The sequence below is a fragment of the Cebus imitator genome, unplaced genomic scaffold (assembly GCF_001604975.1).
Source record: "Cebus imitator isolate Cc_AM_T3 unplaced genomic scaffold, Cebus_imitator-1.0 Scaffold77, whole genome shotgun sequence".
In the NCBI taxonomy this organism is placed as follows: Eukaryota; Metazoa; Chordata; class Mammalia; order Primates; family Cebidae; genus Cebus; species Cebus imitator.
In genome coordinates, this window is record NW_016107392.1 from 6,823,500 (window position 1) to 6,834,055 (window position 10,556).

A 10,556-nucleotide genomic window follows, 5' to 3' on the forward strand; every position below is an offset into this window, starting at 1 on the left:
ATTTTGGCTTTTGTTGCCAATGCTTTTGGTGTTTTGGTCATGAAGTCCCTGCCTACACCTATGTCCTGAATGGTTTTGCCTAGATTTTCTTCTAGGGTTTTTATGGTGTTGTCCACCTCAGTACACGGCCTCTTCCTCCAACGCAAAAACTCTCAGTCACAGGCATGATGTACTGGTAGCTGTTTAACAACTGGCTCTCTAGAGAAAACCAGAAAGCTCTGATTTGCAGCATTTTCCAATTTCTAAGGCATAAATACTCCCATCGCGGCTGATTATAAGTTACTGAACATGGATTTGGGAGTTGGTGTAAACTGGCCCCTGCACACCAGTGGGAATAGGTGGAAGAAAGGCGAGGGGAGAAATAAAGGGTGGAAAGACACTGTAGAGGGGTTTAAGACTTCCCAGAAGTGAGGGAAGGGAAATCAAGGTATTAATGACCTAGACTCATTCCCCTAACTTCAGTTACTAAGATTCAGAAACGTCGCTATCTGCCTCTTCATGTCAAAAGGGACTCTGTGGAGGCTTGCCTTGCTTCTTTGGCTCAACGTGGCATATTTGGCCATTTTGTTCAATCTATGGCCTCTTCAATGTTTCTGAGAAGGTCCTTATATTGTGGCTTTAAAAGAGTCAGAAACTCAGCTGGAGAAAATGTTTTGTGATAGCAAGAGTGCCTTGTATTCCATATGGATGGAAACCTCTTCCATAAACATAATCTAGGCCCTGGAATGCTCACACCCACCTTTCATGGGCACACCACACCCCTTCTTCCCTGCCTGAGTGCTCATGATCCCCACCTGGCTTCCTCAGGTGTTACACACCCTGCTTCACTGGCCATAATTCAAGCTCTCACCTGGTTTCCTTTGGACATCATCTGAGAGCTACCTACCTGTCCTTCCTGAGAGAGCTCCAGCTGGCACAGAACTCTTGCCCTTGGGGATACTGGCAGACACATATCCAACTTGCCTGAGGCATTGGCAGGAAGCTTAGACCTGTCCTTCTGCCCACAAGCACTGCCTTGAAAGCTCATGCTGGCTTTCTGAGGGTCTGATCCAGTGGCCTGGTTCCTCTGGTTACCTCCCAAACTGCAGATCATTGATTTCATTTGCAGCTCTGGGCCAGCAGAACCCCCCTGTTCTCGTCCTTACCAACAAAGCACACACCTGCATTTTCCATAACTGCTCTGGTTGCTCACTTTTTGCTTTTTCTTGGAAAGCATCCAGGACCAGGAATCCAGCTTACTACAGACAGCCTAAATTAATGTTTCTTAGCCTGCACTAAAAAAGAATTTTTGGTAATCTTCTCTTTGGTGTTGAATCTGATCCAAGGTGACTTGCAGGAAAGAAATGCTTCCACTAGCGAGTTAAAAGTGTTCATTTTTGCAATCCTAATAGCCGTTTGAAATATAACAGCTTGTTTAGTCCTCTCCCCAGATGAATGTACCTTCATCTTTAGATTTATGTTTGGTTTTTATCTCTTCTGAAGTAGAGACAGATGAGTGGAAGTTCCCTTATCTCTGCCTCTCAGAACTGGGGCCTCTTTTCTGAGGATTGCTTGTCTTCTAGACATCCAAAGCAGCCACTAGTTAGGTTTATTCTTCTTAATTCTCATTTTCTCTCCATATGTTTTCTTCTCTGAGCTCATAAACACATCACCACTCTTCTTTACAAAGGCAGTCCCCTTATATGATTTGGAACATTCTACATACTGACAGAGCACTCCAGCGGGCTCAGTTAACTCACCACAGTTTTTGTGTCTTTCCAGGTTAGGGAAGGCATTAGGGCTAGAGGTCACTGTGCCCTTCCTGCCAACAGACAGCCTTGCTGCACTCAGTCAGTGAGTGTTCCGTTTGTAGTGAAGGCCAAAGGTCTCTGGACTAAAACATGCCTTTAATCCAAGCCCAAGTTATCAAAGAAGGAATTCCAGGTCCTGCTGTCAGGCCTGCGAGGCTGGCCAGGCCAGAGCATCCTTGACCTTTCTTTTTTCCTTCAGCCATCCAGTGAACTTGTGTCCAATTTGTCCTCTAACCCTCCACAGAGAGTTGCATTCCCTGATGCCTCTGGTGATTTGGAAGGCTGCCCAGCTAGGCACAAAAATAGGAGCGCCTGAGGCGAGAGATTCTTCCAAGGTTCTTGGTTGTCAGAAAGATGAACATCACCAAATGATGTTCTAAAAGAAGAGATGAAAGAGATTAACATTGTAAGCAGTTGTGAGATTAGACTGTCCAAGCCACTAGGCTCAAGATGAAGCAGCAGCCATAGCAGAGAAAATCCTGTACTGGAATCGGTAGGATTATGAGCAAGGTTTTAGGGGATTCATCAGAGGAAGGCTAAGTTGAATGGGCACTAATGAGCTGATGACTCAAATCTAAGAACGAGTAAGATCATAGCAACCAAAGCTCTGCATGAAGGCAGTGCTATGTAATTGTCACATCTACTAGAGACAGGCACTGGTCCCCAAGATGAGACTGGCTGGCCCCTTACCCAGAAAGCAAGTTACGAAATACTTAACTAAAATAAGAACTCTGAACATGCCCAGGAGGATTCCTGGTGTATGCACTTAAATATGTTACTTTCCATATAATTTTTTTTTTTTTTTTGAGACAGAGTCTTGCTCTGTCGCCCATGCTGGAGTGCATTCGGCTCACCGCAACCTCCATCTCCTGGGTTCAGGTGATTCTCCTATCTCAGCCTCCTGAATGCCTGGGATTACAGGTGCGTGGCACCATGCCCGGTTAATTTTTGTGTTTTTAGTAGAGACCAGGTTTCACCATGTTAGTCAGGCTGGTCTCGAATTCCTGATCCGCCCACCTCGGCCTTCCAAAGTGCTGGAATTACAGGTGTGAGCCACCATGCCTGGCTGTAGTCTATCTTTTATTAAGGTCCTTATTTGGAGAAGGGACTGAACTAGATGTGGGCATATCTTAAAAATGCTTACAAATCTCAAGCCTAGTATAATGTAAATACTCAGAAAACACTTTTTTGGTTACAACATAGTAGGACTCAATCCCATCATGAGTAACTGTGGCAGTGGTCTTGAAAAGAGTGGGTACTAGTACACAAATGTTCAGAATGTGACACAGTGCTACATAGTGCCCACCAGTTCACGGGTGAGCTGCCACTCTGCTGGGACAGGTTTCATCTGTTTATTTCAAATATATAAATGTTGGATGTTCTCTTGGCCTTAGAATGGGTTAGATGTAGCATAGGGCATTTATATTAGTCATGAAATCAGGGTGAGAGTGATGGATGGGGGCCTTCATATATGAAATCAGGGAAGTAGCTTTTCCCTCATCCTCCTCCTCTCCAAAAACGTCTTTCTGAGATATTCTGTATTGTTCTGCCCAGCACAGTTAGGTCTTACTTAGCTTGCCTTATAAGGCCATTTCAGCATTTCAAGAGCTCTCCCCATAGAAAGTTTTTCCTGCTGTTCTGCCTGAGTTGCCTTCTGCTTAATTTTAGTCCATTATGTCTGTAAAGACAGGGAGGGCTCTATGGGGCAAAAGGCCCAATCATCGTGGGAAGAATGAATCATTCCAAGAACAGTGAGCTGGGCTAGAAGGAGAAGGCAGCGAAGGGGCAGGAAGTTGTGGGCGGAATGGGTTATTGAGAACTGCATCAAATAGTCTGTCTTCTCTCTCCATTACTCCCACTAGGGGGTGCCTAGCATTCCAGAATAATCGCTATTATTAGAAAGTTGAGGTTTGATGGGTCATCTCCTAATAGAAGGGCACTGGTTTCTCCCCAGGGTTTTCTATGTCTCTGCCCTGAGTTGAGAAGAGATCTGTGTATGTGTATGTGTATGCATGTGTGCATATTTGCTTGTGTGTATGTGCTTGTGTGTGGGGGGCTTAGAATCAGTAAGTGCAGAAATGCCTCTTAAGCATTCATTTGAAGATTCTCAATTCATGGAAATCCTTAGGGATACACTGAGTTCTCCAGGACCTAGCTGACTTGATCGTGAAGTCAATGGCTATAGCAGCTGTGGGCCAGAAACATCCTCAGTCCAGAAGTGGCAGCTGATGTATTTTAATCACTGGGAGTCAAGAAGTTGTAGGGATAAGAAATGAGTGCAGCTGAGGGATCAGCTGGAGGTCAGGGATGGAGGAAAGACTGCAGATGTATGAGATTCTGAAGTAGAGTGGTTAGCAGGTGTGGGATGAATGTCAGGGAGAGAGGAGGCTAGCTTGAGGGTTTCCAAACATCCAGGCCCTGAGAATGGCCACAGCAGAACTTTCAGTTATAAATGGTTTTGTGGAAAGAACATGGAACTTGGATCTTGGAAGACATGAATTGAAATTTCAGTTCAAGCATTCAGTAGCCCTGAGACCCTGGGAATTTGGGCAAGTTATTCCACATCTTTGATCTTCAATTCCTTATCTTCACACGGAGACTAATGATACTAGGGTTAAGTGAGAATTTAAAAAATAACGTATATAATGCACTAAGTAAATAGAATCTTCTTCCTTTCCCTTTCTCCTACTTGGAACTGGCTGAGAGCAAAGAAAGGTGTTTCCACTGCTGCAGTTCTTACCTCCCATGACCACAGAGTTCTAGGACTGCAGTCCTGGGCAAAAGGGTCCATCTTGGCCACTGAAGTTTTCTGCAATGAAGAAGTTCAGCAAGTGTTCAGGGTATGCCTGCAGAACCCTGGTTCTTCTGTTTGGACCAGCATTCCTAATTTGTAGGACTTTGGGCCATAATTTAGAACCTATTTCTAAATTTTTGAAGGTCTTCCATCTAGTCCTGAGGCCTTTAGTCTCAGAGAACTAAATCGTCTTACCCAGGGTCACACAGAGTACCAAAGCCTGGCCTGGAGTCCAGGTGCAGTGTTATCTGTGTTACCGGTTCCTCCATGCTAACATGACAATGACTCAATTCCTTACAGCACAGTGTTCCAAAGTCTGAGCCACAGACCATGTGTGCTAGTAGCAGCAGGTGGGCTTGATAAAAATGCAGATTCCTGGCTCCCTGCCAGCCCTGTGCAATCAGATTCCGTAAAGTCCAAAAGTAATGATTTATCAATTTCCCAGATCCAGGTTATACTTTTATATGGAAACATAATGCCTGAATCTGCCAGAGTGCTTTTTTGTGGAGGAAAGTGGGGACTCTTGGGCAGACTTCTTGTTGCTTTCATACTCTACAGGTGTTCCTGACCCTGCTATTCATAGAGCCATCTCTGCTTAGCTACTTCCTTCCTTCCCCCGGAACTTCCTAAAGTGGTTAGGAACAATTGTGAAGGTCACAGGAGACCATTTCTGTGAATGACAGATGTGTTGGTGCAATTTGGAAAGGTCAACTTGATTGATGCCTGAGCCACAGTGATAACCCAAGGCAGCAGCCCTGTCACTCCTAGCCCTCAACAGTGGTGGCATCTGCAGCCCTGAGCAAAGAGATTGTTTCAACTGTTGGAGGGGAAGCTTTAGTTCTTATTTCTGGGAGAATGAGTGGCACCAGGCGAAAGGCTGATTACTAGTTGCAACTTCCTTTGTATTTACAATAGCGTTTCAAGCTCGTTTAGCTGTGTTTAGACTAAAGATGGGGGCAAAAATTACCCCGGCTCCTGAAGCTACGAACTCTGACCTCTCAGTCTAGAGAGAGATGGACTCTGGACATGTGAACAGGCTCTACGAGATTCTTCCTGACAAGGGCTGTATGAGGTGGCTTTTCAGAAGGAAATTGTTTATGATGGTGGATCACTATTCAGAGAGACTCTTTTTCAAAGAAATGGCAGGGGCAGCAGGGACCACATTAAGTTTTGATAGGGTCCTGCAGCTGTTGGGGCAAAACGGCCTATCTGCCTTGGGGTCTGGGGGTCTCTGCACTGCACAACAGCAGTGGATGTACGGGGATTGCCGGGGGCTGCAGAAGGATTTTGCAATATGCATTCATGTTAACTTCAAAGTGCCCAATATGAGCATACAAATGCTGTCAGAAAGGCGTTATTGCTACCTTAAGTCCCTATTGGAGCAAAGTGCAAATTCAATGCTAGTAAAATAAAACAAAGCAAATCATTGTTGTGTAGCAAATGTCACTGTCCTGTGTACCTAACTGGCACGTACTGGCTGACTCCAGGAGGTCGGAGGCGCCACTGATGGAGCCACGTTCAGCCTCCTCCCTTCAAGGCTGGCTGCATCTCTGAATGGGGAGCTGATGAGAAAGAGCTCTCCTTGATAAAACATCATTTTGCCCTTCCCAATCTACGCTTTCCTTTTCTGTTTTCTAGGAACAAGAGGATTTATCTGACTCAACTGGAGATGGCTCCCTTCCCTAATTTATTGTTCCATCCTAAGGCTTCCCCCCTGCTGGGCTCAGTGTGAGCAAACAGTGTGGGAGAATGCAACCACTGCCGAGGCACAAGTTCACAGAGGCAGAGCTGCCCCTCCACCAGGCCAAGGCAAAGACAAACCCCAACATCTTTCTTGTCATTCATTGAATTTTGCTGGACCTCAAAAGGAAATAAATTCCAAAGGCAGGAAGTGACCCAGAGACCATAACAATATGGGAAAGGCTTAGCCGGTGCTTCCGCTCCTTTGTTTCAAACTGTTCTAATCTGTGTCCCAGGAAACCTAGCCCATTGCCAGATGGAGATCTGTTTTCAGATGCCTCTTGGCATCTGCCACTCCCGGCTGGTGACATTTGCACATTTCAGGAGGCAGACCTGTCCCAAGATCTTCAAAATTCCGGAGAGGTGTAGCACCAGGGAAGTCCTTGGATCTCCGGCTGACAGCACCAACCAGCTGATTTGCTTCATCTGCAGATGAGCTGCTGCTGGGCTCCAGCCTAGAACACTAGCACACCGGGGTCTGTTCTTGAAGATTTGCAGACTCTGAAATCAAAATGCCCTGTGTTGCCAGAAAAGGCTGGCTCCCTTGCCTGCTGCATAATCCCTTCTCACCAGGCTTTCCTAAAGAAACTCGATGAGTCAGGGAGGAAGAAAACATGTCTGAGGGAGATCTGGAGGTGGGCCGTTCTCTCTCATTGCTCCTGAAAATTCCCTTCTGTTTTGCAACGTGCGTAATGTTTAGGGATTTGCTTTTACTTTTTCTCTGTTTCTTCCTCTGTCAGCTCTCCCTTTGAGAGCCCCTTCATTTACCACTCATGAAATTAGCTCTGCAATCGCAGGAGGCTCTCTGAGGGGGCATTAGTCACTGCTGCAAAAGTTTAGACTTTGCTTTTATCCCCAGCAGCAGGGCAAGAAATTGTTCCCACCCTACTCTCCAAAGGAACCATCACTCAACTACTCTGCTCTGGCTTGGGGGCTAGTACTTTTCCTAGGCTTTTCATTTTTACTGTGCGCCTTCCATCAGCTTTCCTACTGAAGGCTGTGTGCCCGCTGACGTCTGCGCACAGCAAGGTGGCTTCTGGGATACCTGCTTCAAACAGGTATCCAGCTAACTGCTCCCCTCCTAAACCCTGCCAGGTAATTGGAAAGGAACTTGGAGTTGAGTAAATAATGTGCCTCTTTCAAAATGTTAAGTAGATCAAAGTGTAAAGAATCCAATATCTTTGTTGACAACCGATTTATAGAAAAGCCCAGCAAGAAAGAAGGGGGAGATTCAGCGTCAGGCTGTTGCAAATGGGATCCTGAGTAGGGCACCACTGTACAGCATTCTGGCATCAGACATCTGTCCTAGGGTGTGAAGTCACTGTGCCACTATCTAAAATTGTGATTGTGTTCTGTTTATTATGAAAGAGGTTTTCAACAGTGTTTTGATAAGCTTGGATTTATCCCTAGAAAGGGAATATGGTCTCCATTGTAAGACAGGAGCTTAGTATCAGAGACAGGTTGTATCAATGTGTGTAGCTGCTAGTAAATAGTAGATAAAAGAAGCTTCAGAAAATTCAGGGGAGGGAGTCTTTCGTCGTTGTTAGGAAGAAACAGTCTTGCAGGGGATATGGGAGATTTTTCTCTCTCTTTTCCTTTACTTTGCCAGTGGAAAATCAGCCAGGAGAAAGCTAGAAACAGAAGACAGAAGTCATTTCTGACACCAGCCAAACAAGATAAATAGTTCATATTCTGATGATGATGATGATGATGATGATGGTGGTTACAACGAGGAGATATTGATCCAGGAGAAGAAAACAAAGGCTTTTGATTTCAAGCTGTGTGTAAGCCCCGAAGAACTGTTATCAGAGTTGTTTTTATGACCTAAGGGACTTTTGGCTACAATTATAAGAATTTAGAGTGAGTGAAATAATATAATTGGTCAGAAAAATCAGAATTAGATTAAGACATGATTGAAAATGATTAACCATTAGTGAGAAGTGTACCGAATTATATCTATTTTTGTACTGCTTTCAGTCTTGATCTAATTATCTGTTAAAAAGTAACATAGTTAAGAACTGTATTGTGAGTTAAATATAACACAGAGCAAAATATTTTGTTATGCTCTCTTAGGGATATGCCTGAGATGCCTGGCCGCTGCAGGTCATCTTGTCTACTATGTTCACCACAGATAGAGAATGAAAAGAGAATACACAGTTTTGTGATTGCTAGCAGTGAAAATCAGAGTTATGACATAACAGCTCTATAGTCTGCATAACTTTAGGTTTAACAGAGGTAGTCACTAGACACTTAAAGAATATGCTTATATTTTGCACATGAAAAAACAGTTAAAAATGGGAAAAGAATAGAACTGTGTCCTAGGCACCCAAGACTTTGCAGCAAACTTAGAGGGGTGCTGTGACATATTTTAAATATCAGGGAAGTATAGTGGCACTTGACATCTGTTGGATATCAACTGAACTATTAGCTCAAGGTAGTTCATTGTTCCAACATTAGACTGTGCTACATTTCTTTCAAAAATATCCTGTCTTTGGGAAGTTGAATTTTCAGCAGTTGTAAAATATAAGTATGCAGAGAAAATTCGTGTGGAATAAGAGGTGAAGGTGCTTGTGTACACATGGGTTCCAAGATTTGAGAAGATATTTGGTGCCCAATTGGCATATATATCTTTTTTTTTTTTTAGATGGAGTCTCATTCTGTCACTAGACTGGAGTGCAGTGGCATGATCTCAGCTCAAGCGATTCTCCTGCCTCAGCCTCCCAAGTAGCTGGGACTACAGGCGTGCACCACCATGCACTGCTAATTTTTATATTTTTAGTAGAGACGGAGTTCCACCATGTTGGCCAGGATGGTCTTGATCTCATGACCTCGGACATACACATCCTTTTAAAAGTAATGTGTATTTGAGAATGAAATAATTTTTTTTCTTTCAGTTTATGTATACTACTTTTTTCTTTCTTTCTTTTTTTAATTTTTACTTTAGGTTCTGGGGTACATGTGCAGGTCATGCAGGGTTGTAGCATAGGTGCATACTATATCCAGCATTTCTCCCCATGTTATCCCTCCCCACCCTTCCCACCCCCCACTGTCCCTCCTCTAGCCCCCAACAACTGCCCCCAGGGTGTGCTGCTCCTCTCCCTGAGTCCATGTGTTCTCATTGTTCAACACCCGCCTATGAGTGAGAACATGCGGTGTTTGGTTTTCTGTTCTTGTGTCAGTTTGCTGAGAATGATGGTTTCCAGATTAATCCAAGTCCCTACAAAGGACATGAACTCATCGTTTTTTATGGCTGCGTAGTATTCCACGGTGTATATGTGCCACATTTTCCTTGTCCGGTCTATCATTGATGGGCATTTGGGTTGGTTCTAGCTCTTTGCTATTGTAAACAGGGCTACCACGAACGTACATGTGCATGTGTCTTTATAGTAGAACAATTTATAGTTCTTTGGGTATATACCTAGTAATGGGATTACTGGGCCAAATGGAATTTCTATTTCTAGATCCCTGAGAAATTGCTGCACTGTCTTCCACAATGGTTGAACTAATTTACACTCCCACCAACTATAAAAGAGTGTTCCTATTTCTCCAGATCCTCTCCAGCATCTGTTGTCTCCAGATTTTTTAATGATCGCCATTCTAACTGGCGTGAGATGGTATCTCAATGTTTTGATTTGCATTTCTCTAATGACCAGTGATGATGAGCGTTTTTTCATATGTTTGTTGGCCTCATATATGTCTTCTTTTGAAATGTGTCTGTTCATATCCTTTGCCCATTTTTGAATGGGCTTGTTTGTTTTTTTTCTCATATATCTGTTTTAGTTCTTTGTAGATTCTGGATATTAGCCCTTTGTCAGATGGGTAGACTGCAAAAATTTTTTCCCATTCTGTTGGTTGCCGGTTTGCTCTAATGATGGTTTCTTTTGCTGTGCAGAAGCTCTGAATTTTAATTAGGTCCCATTTGTCTATCTTGGCTTTTGCTGCGATTGCTCTTGGTGTTTTAGTCACGAAGTCCTTGCCTATGCCTATGTCCTGAATGGTTTTGCCTACGTTTTCTTCTAGTGTTTTTATGGTGTTAGGTTTTATGTTTAAATATTTGATCCAACTGGAGTTAGTTTTAGTGTAAGGTGACAGGAAGGGGTCCAGTTTCTGCTTTCTGCACATGGCTAGCCAGTTTTCCCAACACCATTTGTTAAGCATGGAGTCCTTTCCCCATTGCTTATTTTTGTCAGGTTTGCCAAAGATCAGATAGTTGTAGATATGTTGCATTGCCT